Source organism: Coffea eugenioides, chromosome 2 (assembly GCF_003713205.1).
Source record: "Coffea eugenioides isolate CCC68of chromosome 2, Ceug_1.0, whole genome shotgun sequence".
NCBI lineage: Eukaryota > Viridiplantae > Streptophyta > Magnoliopsida > Gentianales > Rubiaceae > Coffea > Coffea eugenioides.
The window spans coordinates 73,622,302-73,637,785 of record NC_040036.1 but is presented as its reverse complement, the minus strand read 5'-3'; positions in this window follow the sequence as shown (position 1 = coordinate 73,637,785).

The window sequence follows — 15,484 nt, the reverse complement described above, 5'->3', positions numbered from 1 at the left end:
ACCACTTGACAACTAGATGAATGACAGAAAAATCAAAAAAGGAGAAAGCTGCACCCTTAAAAGGCACAATTATTAATAAAGCAAGACTTTACACATCCCCCCACTACATATTTACGTCTCTTGTGTAAAGGGAGGCGAAAATGGAGGAGCTATAATCAAAACAACTGCAAAAGGAAAAGGGAAAAAAAAAACTATGAGTTTGGTTCAACGGCCAACCTCACCTGCAGCAAAAAAATTTTAAAGGTGGTATCATAACACTCGCTTGATCTAATCAGGTCTGTATATCTCCTAACCCTTAATACGCAAGCCTCCTTAGACTCTCCCTCCCCTGTAAATTAGGATAGATTAGGTTATACAATTGTTATGATTGCCAAAAAAAAGCAAGCCGAGGAGATGGAGAAAAGGGTGAGAATATGAGAGGAAAGAAACAGAAGCTCTCGTTAGCAATTTGATACCATTCCTAGGACCTCCTCTCCAAAGATTCCTAAGTTTGTACAACTAAGTCCCTTATTTAGCCACTGCAACTAAAAGATCCCTTCAGTTACGTCTATGCAATAAAGGTCTAAATGCTAGCTAACTCTACTAACCCCCGGTAATTGCTAGCCACATTGGGCTCGACTTGTCCGCAGTCAAGTCGGGTCAAACTCCATGAGACGGCAAGCTCTCCCAATGCCTATGTCTTTATTTACAAAATTCGAATTCATGGCCTTATTTGAGAAGAATCGAGTTCGTTATCATTCGGTCAATAGGCTTGTTATGTAAAACTTTATTTTAAGGGACATGTTAGTTTGACACCCTAATAACCAAAATCCACACTCCTACTGCATTAAAGACTTGTACCATAAGTATCGATAACTTGCGCCATAAGTATTAGAGATTGTACCAAGCATGAATTTAACATGGAGAGGTATAAATTTAGTGTCTCCCTTGTTTATATTGACTCTTGTTTTAAATATTACATAAATTCAAATTCACTTATATATAACGTTAACACTTGGGTAGATTCGGTTTTCAAAAATCCAATAATTCATATTATGCCACATCATCTCACCAACTAGTGTCCCACAATCTGGACTATTGAATATTTGAAAATTAGGTCCGCCCAAGTTTTGGACAATAAAGATTAGTTTCACTTTGATATGGCATGTTTAGGGTTTCCAGGAAATGTTCTCACGTTGATTTAGTAAATCTACCCTGATTTTCATGGAGCATAGGTAAAATAAATTGTCAATTGTTCAAGATGACATTTTCAAAACGTTCAATGTATATGATAAAGTCTTACGACATCGTAACGAGTACTAATTTAGTTAACGACAAATTTTAGACCAAATTTGGCCATTATAAAAGTTTGGGACCGTTGTTACCTACAAAAACGAGGACAGTTGCTTGTGATGATTATTCCTAATTTTTAAGGGAAATGTTATTTACACTCTATTTTTTTATTTGCACTTCCACTATTTTTTTTATATACTCTAATAAATGAAAACATATTATTAGAATGATAGTAGAAGTGTGATTAACAAATATGGGAGTGTAAATAATATTTCTCATTTTTAAAATCTAGCATTTGGCCAATAGAACAAGCTTAAAAATGTACCATCCGTATAACCCTGCATAAATCTCACACATTTGATATTAAATTTTGAAAAAAATCATTTAAAACATCTCTCATATTTCACTAAATGACTTTTTTCGTCATTCACTTTTAAAAATTATAACTTTATATCACTTATAAAATTAACATGGTAAAATTTAGTCTAAATCTAGATTTTTGACCACTTTTTACCCTAAATCATCATGTAATCGGCACATGATCATTTTTTTAGGAGAAAAAAGATTAAATCCTATTTGTAGCAAAACAAACGACCTAATCTACATTCATTTATGTCCCTAAAAAAGGTAGAATCTAATGTAAACTATATTCATTTTCTCCTAAAAAAGTGAGGTCTAGTCCAATGCATATTTATTTTGGCTACAAATAAAATGAAATCTAACCTTTTGCTATATAAGAAACAACTGCATGTAGGTAACATGATTTTAGACTAAAAAGTAGTTAGAAACTTAAGTTGAGACTAAATTTTGCTGATTTAAATTTATAAGGGGCGTAAAGTTGACATTTCAAAAGAGAAAGATGAAAAAATTCATTTGATAAAATATGAGAGAGTCCTGAACGATTTTTCCTTAAGTTTTCATTATAAACAATAATGATTTTTAACATGCACATTGCAATTAGAATGTTTGAATACGAGATTATTTGAATAACTATTGTAACACTTTTTATAATATAATATATGTGAGATAAAAATATAATTAAAATTATAAAAAGGCGGTCAGAACATGTGTTTATGAGATAAACAAAATAATTGTTGTATATCAGAATCAATTACAAAATAACCGTTGTATATCAGAATCAATTACTATTCAAGCACTATTTTAAATTTTTTTTAACGAATGTTGAACAATGCCCTCGTTGTGCATTTCAAGCCATATGATTCTCTCAAATAGGACAAAGCCAAGCCCCTTAAAGTTGATTTTTGTTTAGTGACAATTTAGTAGTGGTCAGGCTGTGGAGAACGATTACTTATTATTCTTCTACAGGGAGTATCATGTGTCTCTTCTTATAAAGGGATGAAGTAAATATAGCACGCATAGGGCTCTTTTGTGTTGGGTTTTGGATGTTTCATTACAATCAAGTGAGAAATAGGGGTTAATCTCTTCAGAAATGAGGACTAATCGGGAGCAAATCCGAAACGGATCTTCTGTCCCACACCCTGTCTCACATCCTATCCCACTCCTTCTATTGACAAGTGTCTCCTGATAAACCAAACCCTCAAACAACTCAACTCGGACCGGATTAAATTACTTAATCGATTAACCGGACAGAATCAATTAAAATAAAAACCCAAAATACAAAACCCAAATATATCAATGGAAAAAAAAGAAAATTGACCATAAATATATCAAATATCAACTCAACTTGGTACATTATGCTGCTCCGACATCATTGACCATAAATAGAAAATTGGTTGAAAAAAAAGCGACTAGAAGATTGCAGACAGAAGCAAACCATCAAACAAAAAGAAGAAAGAAAGGGAAGAAAATTACAAACCAAAAACCAAAATAATCTGGGTTTCAAGCCAAGAACCAAATTACCCGTGTCAGTTCTCTCTTTGTGAGGATGTGGTAGTGTCTCTGCCAAATCCTCTGGATAAACAATAGAACTTTTGAATACAAAAAAGTGCCCAATGAATAAAAACTGATTTTCCCTATGTAATTTGTTCAAACAAAGAGAGGGTATGATGAAACACGGATAATTTTCTTGTTAGGGTTCGTGGTTTTTTTTCCATTGATATATTTGGGTTTTTATTTTAATTGATTCTGTCCGGTTAATCGATTAAGTAATTTAATCCGGTCCGAGTTGGGTTGTTTGAGGGTTTGGTTTATCTGGAGACACTTGGCAACATTAGAAGGAGTGGGATAGGATGTGAGACAGAGTGTGGGACAGAAGATCCGTCCTGGAGCAAATCTTGCCTTTTGAATCAGTTGATGTTCTCATTGATCAAGGCTACCCCGCCACGTGTAAGCTTTAGTAGGAGAAAGGGTCATAACAGGCATAATATTTGCTGGCAGTCCATATAGTTTCGTCAACACTGATGTAGCAATACAGGCAGGGTCAAAGATGGAGGAGACCATACCACTGCTTGTGAAGTTTGTCATGGGCGGATACCAAGCAGTCAGCAGATTCAGATGTCCAAGGTTCAGGTGGACTGTGCAAGATCATGAGTTCGTAACTGATATGAGAATCGTGGAGATAAGAGCATGTGACATGGTGTTAGGTGCGGGCTGGGCTTTACAAAATTTTTCACTGGAGATACAAGTGTCCTGCAAAAGGGAGGAAAGGCAATAGTGTTGCTAGACAAAAGAGGATCAGCCAAGTCTAAGATGAACAAAGGGAAGTAATTAGAGAAGATTGATTGACTAATGCAGCTCTATGCTAGTGTGATTAGTTGTGATAGAAAATGTTCTGTTTATCTGATCTTTTCCTTTTTTTTTTTTTTTTTTTGGAGGGGGGTAATTGCGATGTAGTGTGATAAGATGCTGGCGAGTTGATATTAGTTCACTTAAGTTAGTTCTTTTCTCTTTGTTGATCTACTGGTTAATTGATTTCCCAGTTTATTTAGCTAGTAGTTATTGCTCTTGGAACCCAAAGGAATCTTGTTGTAAAGCTGTAAATAGAGATGAAGGAGGTTTGATGACAAGTATTGCATTGTGATGTAAAAGTACAACAAAAATTACTAGGGGAGAGCGCAAATGCACAAGCACAAAATTTGATTTCCTGGTAGTGTTTTCTTTAAAAGCGTACAATACATACTAACGGAGCAAGAAGAAAATACAACAAAAATTAAATTGATCCATATCCAAATGGAAATAGGAATGACAATTAAAGAAACCCGGAGATTGGTTATTGTAGAGCAAAGGCGGCTGCAGAATTGAGAAGGGAGCGCAAAGAAGGTGATGGCGAGGGGGGATGATGTTTGGTGCATTCTTGAAGATTTAGGAATTGATCGTAACCTCCCACCATGGAATTTTCTTATGTACCTTGTCATGGCATTCTGGCTGATCCTGGCCGCCGTATTGGATCTCTATACTTGGAGAATTATCGCCATGAATACACACAGAAGTTTATTGCTGCAGAAGCGTACCTTGGCATTGATGATGATTCTCCTGCTTCGTGGGATAGACTTTTTTCCAAGTGCCCATTGGGGAATCAGTTTCAGAGTTCTACAGCTTTTATAAACAGGTTGACACACTGCTTTTATAAACAGCTTTTAGGATATGGGTTATTTTTTCCTCTCCTTGTGAACCTAACCAATGAACATAAGCCCCAACTCCTTTTCACCTTTTCCAATCGTTCCATTCATTACTAGGAACTCTATACCTTTTCTCAAAATCTCTTTTCATTGCTCATAATACTTGTGTGTTTCTTCATTCTACTAGTTTTTGTTCTGTTAAGTTTTAGAACTTTTCATGTTTGGCTTTGAAGCAACCTATGGTCATTGTTGAATAACGAGTTGATAGCCTTTAAGAAGTGAAACTCAAGAAAATAAATGTTTAAAATATTAAGTTTTTTAATTATGTAATCTATTTTGATTATAACTGTTCTAATTACATATTCATTTGGCAGACTTCTAGAGCTGAAGTATTGAATCCTTTTTGGACTTTTAATAAATTTGAATTATTTTTCTTATGGTTTCTCACTTTTCTAACAACTTTTATCTAACCTACTAAATTTGAATTATTAAAATTGATTTTAATTGTTATATTAGTAAAATATTAACATTTCTGGAAACCGAGTTCATGGGAAGACAGATTTTTGCCTGTTTCACATTTAATTGAATACAAATATGTAGTATTAAGTCTACAATCATTATAGCCAATGAGATTTTAATCTAGTGATCGGGGTGTCCAATCTTATAGGAGTATTAATTAGGGTTAATTACTGTTTGCCTCTCTGAACTTGACATTTTACAACACCTTACCCCCTTAAACTTTAAATATATACATTTTGCCCCGTCATTGACTAGTAAAACATTAATAATGAATTCTCCATCCAAAATTTTAACAAAACGAGAAAATCATATACATGATAAGGGTAATACTGCTGCATCAACGTTGATGTCATGAGTTCACGTTGAATCCTTCTAGCCATACAGTAAAAAGTGCTGGAAGTATTTTGATCTTTACGTACTCGGAGGGTATGCCATTGGATGTTTCGGAGACAGGGTTTTGGAGTTCATCAAAAAATAAATCAATAAGTAAAGAGCAGTAGAGCTGGGAACGGGGCAAAGATGGTTTGTAACTCTATCAACCGTCCTGAACAGTGTAATATTTTTTAAATGTTTTGTAACTTTATGTAAATTTATTATACGTCCTTACAATAGAAGTGTGATATTTTATTACTGCTCATGTGGGTTTTATATATAATAATTGTGTCTCTGTTATTAAGTTTTACAAGTAATTCACGTAGAGTTATACCTTGTTCAAAAAATATTACATTATTCAGAACGGTTGTTACTGACAACTGTTGGTGCCTTGATCCAGCAGAACTTTTGTCTCAATTACTATCTGAAACAAGGAAATCTAATTATTTAATTGAACGTGTCAACAAACTATCAAAAGCCTACTGCTTTAAAAGACAAATAGCAAAGGCTCGTAAAAGCCACACAGGAAGCCTTTTTCAATTTTTCTAGACAAAGTGACCATCTTTGCATTTTTATAATTTTCCCCCATTTTGGACAAGGTTTTATCTTTTCCAACAGATTCAAGCAATTGGAGATTAGCTCACTTGGGGGTAGCATCTCCTTTGAGCTTGTGGTTAATATGTTGCTTAATTTAATTATTCAGAAGCTTATTTGGTAGATATAGTAAGAAGGGATCTTCTTGTTACAAAGTTTACTTGTGTGGGATTATGTGTGTAAAAATGGAAATGGAAGAAATTTCATTTCTTGTCTTTCACAAATACTATTTCCCCCTAAATTCCTGATCTCTTCTGTTTAGTTTACAATTCACAGCACCATTACTTATTCATTTTCACTGCTGCAGCATAGTGAGTAAACATTAAAATCGACCATTTTCGTTTCAAAAGCTCAAGAATCAAGTTCACACCTTGATGTATACAGCATAAAAGGTTTCACTCACTCATAGGTCACAAGTCTCTTTCGCCTTCTGTATATCGATCCACCATTTATACTGAAGCATTAGAATGCTTAAAAACAAAGCTTAGACGGGATTGATTGACAGGTGTCGGGCCTGTGCAATAATAAAAATCTGCTCAACTAAAGTTAATTTTTGTAAATAGTGGTAAGCAGGGTCGAATCCACAGGGATTGGGTGTAACTATTTCTTTTCAAATTCACAGTAATCAGGGGATATTTTTGTGTAGAAGGTGACAATCAAATAAATGCAAATAAAATTCAAGAAACTACTAAAAAATTAAATAACAATTTACTAAAGTCAGATGAATGATAACTAATGATCTAACCAAAAAATAACTTCAGCAATGGTTCACCTAATTGATCATCGATGCAAAACCAATTCCAATTATTTACTAATAAATAGGTTATAACTGTCAAACAAGCGATGACAGTCAACCCCTCCTTACTGTGTCGGTGATTAAGGTACGTCTGTTAATCACTGCCCTAATTAAAAAATAATCCTAGGTACGCCCGTAAAATTTAATTCCCCAATTGCCTTACGTTTAGAGGAGTCCTATTCTAATCAAATAACACACTATCAGGGTTATTTTAGATTAACCCGTGTATTCCTCTGACACAAACCCAATCATGCCAGTTGCCACTATTTCAAGGCAATTAAACAATTACGGATTTAATGTCCTAATTGACAATAGATTATCAAATTAACTAATTATCCTGATCCAAGACAATCAATTAATTAAATAACCATAAGTACTGAAATCAAAGAATATGTGAATACCAATAAATAAAAGAAAAAGATAAAATTAAATCGATCTCACAATTTTTAGGCGAACCAAAGCTTCCGTTATTCCTTGACTACACAAAGGAATTTAACTCATCTCTTGTCTACTCCTACCGAAAAGAAAAGAAAAGCAACTAAAGATGAAAGGAAAAGTCAAAGGCTAAGCTCTCCCCTCTGACATGCGTAGGAAGTAAAAACTAAAAGAAGAAGCCAAAAGGGCAAAGTTCCAAAAGCTAAAGGAGTCTTAATCCTCTGCAACTCCAAATTCTATCAAAAGTCCTACTCTACTTTTTTATTGTGCAGCGGCTTCAATGCCTCCCGAAGACTTCGGCCTTTTCGGTTCTTTTTCCTTTCTTGCTGTCTTCGACCAAATTACCAAAATGGGCTCGCATCTCCTCGTTTCAAAAATGCCCCTGAATGCCTTCTATTTGAATTCTTTCCCGATGACTGCCAAATTGGCCTTGGTTGTGGTATTTTCGTTCTACTCCCTGAAATAAATGTAAATTACGAAAAGTGAGTAGAATCTAATAATTAATTCACATCGGGTTAGGTAATAGAGGAAATTAATAATAAAAAAAATGATAAAATTGCAACCTATCAATTCCCCCCACACCTAAACCATACTTGTCATCAAGTATAAGAACAGTAAACAAACACTAATATTTGACAATGGCTATTGCTCTATCTACCATATTGTCAAGATATCAAGAAAAATATCTATCAAGCATCAGTGATCAAAATCCAAGAAACATCACGCCGGTTAACTTCTAAACTACAAACTCTTTCAATTCCAGGTTAACTAATCTAAGAAGAAGGAATGATCGCTCAATATTTATCAGCAAATGGTCCAACTATTAACCAAAATCTCAACATTAAATCCATAATTCGGCAAATTGACTTATATCACACACTAACACAACCTTCACTCTCTTTTTTCGTATTTTTCTATTTTTTTATTTTTTTTCAATAGTAACACAGGACTTAGTCTCTAATTATTGAAGCCTTTTGACGCGAACTCCGACATTTGCCAGATGAAAGAGTCCGGTTACTTAGCTCCTATCGCCATGTGACCACGCACTCATAACAATTACTACTTTTTGATGTGAGAATCGACACTTTAGGTGAAAATCCCCAGTTACTCAGTAGTACTGACTAGCAGAGTACAGTCAATTTTATTTCACAGCCAGATAATACAATAATTCAAAATAACATAGTAAAAGAAAACAAAAATAGCAGCCGCTAGCCTCATTTCTTCAAATATGGAGAACTAAAGTTAATACTGGACCAATTCACATGAAAATGCCAACAATCATTCCTAATGCCTAGAAGAGTTAACCAAAAATTAGAAGAGCTACATAATTACTGATATTCACCAAAGGAATGCTCTTGGACTCAACCACATTAACTCGATATATTTTTATTACGAAAGCTTGACAATAGCAGCATAGAGTAGACAATCCAACATCAAATAACACCAAATAGCGAAAAACTAGACAAAAACTAAAAATAGACGAGGTAACTAAAAGCTAAAAAGTAAAAACAAAAAGGAAACATCTGAAAAATAAAACTAAAAACACTAGCACCCCATCTGATCCCCCCCACACCTAAATGACACATTGTCCTCAATGTGGCAAAGAAACAGCAAAAGTAGGGAAAAAGGGTAATAGAACTCCCCTGAAATCGGGTCAAAGTGGTGGGCGAGGCGGGAATTGGGGTGGAAAACTCGCTTGCTGCAGAAAGCCCACCTTCTCCATAGTTTAGTGTAGCCGCAGCTCCTAGGTTTAGCCGTGTGTTCCTCTCAGTTTTCTCTTCATTTTTTTTTTCCAATTTCCCTTTCACACTTTTTTCACCTCCTTCACGGCCAGCTAATGAAGAAATTGAAGAGCCCCTTCAGCTGCGGAATTAGCCAGCCGTCACCTTTATTCTTTCTTTCACTTTCCCTTTCCCGTTGTTGTTTTCTTCCCCACTTGCCGTCACCTCTGTTTTGAGCCGCAGCCGGACGATGAAGAAACTGAAGAACCCTTTGGCTTGTTTCTCCAAATAATCACTCCAGAATCTGGAGTGAAGCTCAACAATAGTGATGGATCGTGCAGAAATTGCTGGTATGGTTCTCCCCTTATCCCCACTTTCCCCTAAATCTTGTCTTTGTGGCTGAAAAAGGAAACAAGAAAGCATGGGAAAAGACTCTGCAACAGCCGTATAGCTGTGGTGCACAGCTTTTTGTAGTTGTAGGCTATGTTTTCAGAACCGGACCGGATATCGACTCGGTCGAGCTCAGGGGTCAGGGGTCAATGGGTTCAACCGGATTTGATAGGGGTTGAACCAGCTGACGTCATAAATAAAATTTATTTAAAAATTAAAATATTATATGTAAAATACTTAATAACATGTTAATATTAATAAAGGTATATTCATATATATTTAATGTTTCAAATATATTTAATAAAAAAATACAAATAAATTAGAACAATCAAGTAGCAATTTATATTATTTAATAAGCATTAACAAGTTTAGAATTAAAACTATGAACTTAATTGAAAAATAACACCAAACTTTAAGACAACATTTATAAAGTATGAAATATTTAAGGTATGTTAATAATTTTTAACAACTTAAGGATCAAAACATCATATTAAAAATATTCTGACCTTTCAAAAAAAGTAAAAAAAAAAAAAGACCGGGTTCATTTTTCCGGTCAAACCCAGGTTTTGACCTGATTTGACCGAGTTTTTGATTTTCCGGTTTTTAGGATTAACTCGGACTGGCCAACTGGCCGATTCCTGGTTCGACCGGTCGAACCTGCCGATCCGGTCCGAGTTTAAAAACAGATGTTGTAGGACAATAATTTACTTATATAATTGCACTTTTGTGGCCTTTTGTTCTCTGTTCATTTTTTGTTTGGTTTTGTAAAAAGCTGTGCAACAGCCGTATAGCTGTGGTGCACAGCCTTATGTGGCCTTTCGTTCTATTCCTTTTTGGTTTGGTTTGGCTTCCCAGTATTTGCATTATGATTTTGACCGGTACATAACCGAGTCGAATCCGAGAATTTGGCCGTTATCTTGCTACACAGTTCTAACTTGAACGATATCGGCTGATTCGGAGCAATTCAAATCGGATATGGTATAATCGGCGTTTTGGGTATCGATATCGGAACGGCACCTGCTGTTCCAGTTACGACTTGGCCGAGTTGGCGAACCATGCTTATACATCATCAACTTTCAATATAGTATCTGGCACCTCAAAGTCGTGTCCCCGTCTAATTGGCATTGCAGCCTTATTAAAAAGTATGCATTGTGATTGGTCAACTGCTGCAATTAAATCAGCAATCATGACCACTGCCGACATCTTAGACCGGAATAATGACAGCTTCCCTGATGAAATGAGGCTTCCTGCTGATGTTTTCGCGGTTGGTGCTGGCCATGTGAACCCGTTAAGAGCTGCTGATCCTGGCCTGGTTTATGACATCAAACCTGATGACTACATTCCATACTTGTGTGGTTTGGGATACACAGACAAGAACATCAAAAAAATTATCAATCGTCGTGTTTCATGTGCCGATATCATTAGCATACACGAGGCGCAGCTAAATTATCCTTCATTTGCTATTCAACTTGGAAATACGACTCAGACATATTCAAGGACACTAACAAGTGTTGGCGAGACCCCCTCAACTTATGAAGTTAAAATTGACTCAGTTCCAGAGGTTAAAATAATTGTCCAGCCTCGTGTGCTCTACTTCACACAGGAGAAACAGCAGTTGAGCTATGAAATTAGCTTTACCAGGATCCTTCCCTTTGCTGACCATCTTTATAGGCATGGTGCAATTACATGGATTTCAAACAAGTACAATGTTAGAAGCCCAATCTCAGTTAACTTCGTGTAACATGGAAGTTGAAACTGAAACTCTAGTAAAATAGCACTCATTATTCCTGATTACTTGATAAAATAATAGTTGTTTCATAATGGTACGACTTTTCAGTGGCAAATCATAGCTTTTCTAGTGTTTGCACTTTGCATGTAGCACCACAGATAAACTCATGTTCGAGTTCTCAAATGCGTCCCTTAATGTAGATAACTAGCAAGATATGGAATAGCCTCCATCAACATCCTAGCTCTTTCCCCTTCCTTAGCAGACTTCCTTTCGGGCTTTTACGAAATTTTATACAGGCCCTAAGGAGAAATCTCAAAACTAGTTTGAAAGTTCAGTTTTATTTGGATCATGAATGGTGGCCAGATGCAAAGCAATATGGTAACTTTCTTTGTCTACTAATCATTTCGGTACCATTGCATAACCAGAGCTGCTAAAAATTTGCTAATATATGTGGATCAATTGCTGCTAATGTTTTGAACGATTGCTTATTTTGTCAAGATGCAGTTTCGTATACTGCCTTCTAGTTCTAAATGCTACGCCAGACAAAGTTGAGAGGATGATTTTTTGCATTTAAATGATCACAAGAACTCTCCAGGCAACACAAAAATGTAAAAATAGTCTTTAACCCTTTCTTTTTGATTCCGTACACATGAATATCAGAAATCTAGAATAATTATATGGAGAAATTTAGTTATGCGTTACAAATTTTATTAGTTGTGAGGAGATCAAGATTCTAAGGGACGGGGTGTTGAACCATTGATCTTCGGAAGCCAATATTTGCAACATGGACGACATTGCTAGCCCCTCTGCTCCTCTTTATTAGAATTATTCCTCGACTTTCTTGATCTTCTAAACAAAAAATCAAAGGCAGTGGCATCTTCACCTGGAAATGAGCTGAGTGTCTCAATTTGCAAATTTCTGAGAATCACAGCAAACTCTTGAGCATCATTCATGGCTCCTCGTGCTCGGGCCAGCGCCTCCTCCATGTCCTGATTAACCAAGTAGTGCGAGCATATTTGGCCAAGTATGCGATCATGCCTTTCTTCATACCTTACGACTCTTAGCTCAGCTTCAACCAAGGCTTCACTTACCATTCTCAATTTGTCTTGTGCTAATTTCTTTTTCTGCCATTTCCTTACAATTGGAAAACAGGTGAAAAATGAAGCTGACAAACCTAGTATTGCAAAGAAAATTCTCCCATAATGGTCCATTGGTGAGCATTCTTTTCCATATCTAAAGTACACAAAAACAAAAACAAAAACAAAAACAAAATAAAAGAAGGAAAGCAAGGGAAGAAGGAACTCTTATTCTATGCTTTGATGGCGAGGTAACTACTAACTTGATAGGGGCGACTTTCTTGATTCCTATATCTGGTTTTCGTGTCTTCTCTTTATTCTTTTCAGAAAGAAAAAGTGAGGTTCTCTTGATTAGCTGAAAATCTGAAATAACCTCTTCATTAGAGTGGACAGGTAGAATTTTCCTTTGCATGCACAATCCATGGGATTAAAAGTCCACCCAATCACTTGAGTCCTAACTCCTAACATAAGGATGGGTGAGAATTTTCACTAAAGTTATAGAATGCGTACAAGAACAACAGTATGTAGATTTTGCCATTTCTTGTGCACAATAAGTTTCATATGGTCATGTCAATTGAAATTACCTAAGCTAAAAGTACACATATTTGTTCGCCCTTACTCTTATCAATTGGACTATGTATCTACGCTAGGACTGCAAACGAGCCGAACCGAATCGAGTTTTGGACTTATCGAGCCGACCTCGACTTACTAACAGGTGGGCTCGAGTTCGAGCTCGAGCTCGACTCGACAAGGCTCACGAGCTGTAGCTCGATTTCTGGCTCGCGAGCAACTCGAATTGTCAACTCGTAACGTAGCTCGAATTTCTGACTCGTGAGCAGCTCGTTAGCTTGAGTTTCTGGAAATTAATCTAATAAAAATAACAAATAATTATTTTTTTCTTAATAAATAATAAAATATTAGGAATATATATGTAATTTTACTATTAAAATTATATATATATATACACTTGAATTCGCGAGCTAACGAACTTAATATTTTGAACTCGAACTCGAGCTCGAATTCAATTTCGCTAGCTCAAGCTCGACTCGAGTTTGATATTGATCGAACTCGAGTCGAGCTTTGATTCGAGCGGCTTGCGAGCCGTTCGATTCGATTGCAGTCCTAGTAGAATCTACACACTACTTTTGTCAACCAGTTGCCACTTGTTCCCAAATCATGTCAATCTCTGTCTCTTGCTTTCTTCTTTTTTTTTCTGGCACAATAATAACATTTGTATAACCTATTTTAACCTAGTTTAAGGAAAAGGGAAGCCAATGAAAAATCCCGTCAAAGTAAGCCACTTGAAAATGGTAACCACAATTAAGTGGCAAGGTGGGAGACAAGAGTTGACCTCCCACCGCCACCAAGACTTAAAATGTCTTGGTGGTAGTACCAACAGCCCAAGAGGCTGTTGGCCTCCGTCTCTTGCTTTCATTTTGCAGCTGAAAAAGAAAATGACGAACTCAAGTAAGTAATAATTTTTCAAGAAGGGGTAATTTCAGAAGCCTTCCCTGAGGTTTTTGACTATTTCACTAGCCTACCTTTAGGTTTCAAAAATCACATTAACTTCCTTTGAGATTTATTATCTTATAATATCTAGATCTAACCAGCAATTAAAAAGTGATATCAGGAGAAAGAAGATAACATGATTCCACTTTTATTCCTTATCTACTATATTAATTAGTTAATCTAATACCAAATCATTTGATCTCTAATGATAAACAGCAAATTTTAGTTGAGAGGCAACGGTGGAATCATGTTATCTTCTCTCTCATAATATTGCTTTTTAAGTACTAGTTGGGTATAAATATTACAAGATAATTAATCTCGAGGGAGGCAGGCGTAATTTTTTGAAATTTGAAAGAAGATTAGTGAAATAGTCAGAAACCTCAGAGGATGTTTTTCAAATTATCCCATTAAAGAAAGCACTATCAATTTTAGGGGAAGAAACTTTTTGGTGTATTCATGACTTCCCCTAAGCCTTTTATTATTATTATTATTTTGAAAAAATAATTTCTTACAAGTTTATGCCTCTTGGAGCAGACTTTTTTTTTTTTTTTTTTTAAAAAAATGCAATGCGTGTGATGTTCAGGCAGAGGCGCCCTCAGTGGGTATTGAGAATCAAATTATGCATTACAAATTTAACTTAGCTGAAATTCTATAAGCAGCTAGGATCCAAGTAAGATTTTCTGAAGAAGGACAATGATCTTTGAAACTCCAACTTGAAGTATAGGGAAGACTGCTGGCCTCTCCGCTCTTCCGCTCCTAAGTTGGTCCTCAACGTTCTTTACTCTGTTCGTTTTTTTTTTTTTTTCTTTTATATACATAATGTAAGTGCAAGGATTTAAATGTGAAACTTCTCATTTATATTCTCTCAAACTATCCAACCCATCTCTCCGTCATACTTTTAAATGTTACTCGCTCTTACTTTTTAAATGTTCTCTGTCCTATAAAGATATGCTCACTTTCCTTTTATGTATGTTTCAAATCATAGGCCTTTTTCTTTTTTTAAAAAGTAGTTAGTTTGTTATTTTACTAACATCCTTATATTTAATATGCATAGTTATTAGAAATTTTTTTAATATATTGGTTGTCTTCTAATGCTTCCCAATTGAAAAGTTTGATTGTCTTGATTTACAACGTAGCGAGAGCATATTTGGCTAAGTATGCGATCATCATGCCTTTCTTCATACTCTACTTCTCCTTGCTCAGCTTCTTCCAAGGCTTCATTCACCGTTCTTAATTTGTCTTGAGTTATTGCCATTTCCCCTTTTTCTTTTCCTTTTTTTCCTTAAAAATGCAACACATGAGAAAAATGAAGCTGAGAAGCCTAATTTTGCAACAACAATTTTCCCATAATAGTCCATTTATGAGCTTTATTTGCCACATCTAAAATAAATTATCAAAGAAACCGAGGGAAGGACCTCTGATTCTATGCCATAACGCGAGGTAACTACGAACTTTCTATGGGCAACTTTCTTGATTTTCATATCTGGTTTTCTTGTCTTTTCCTAATTCATTTCAGAGTAAATGAGTGAGGC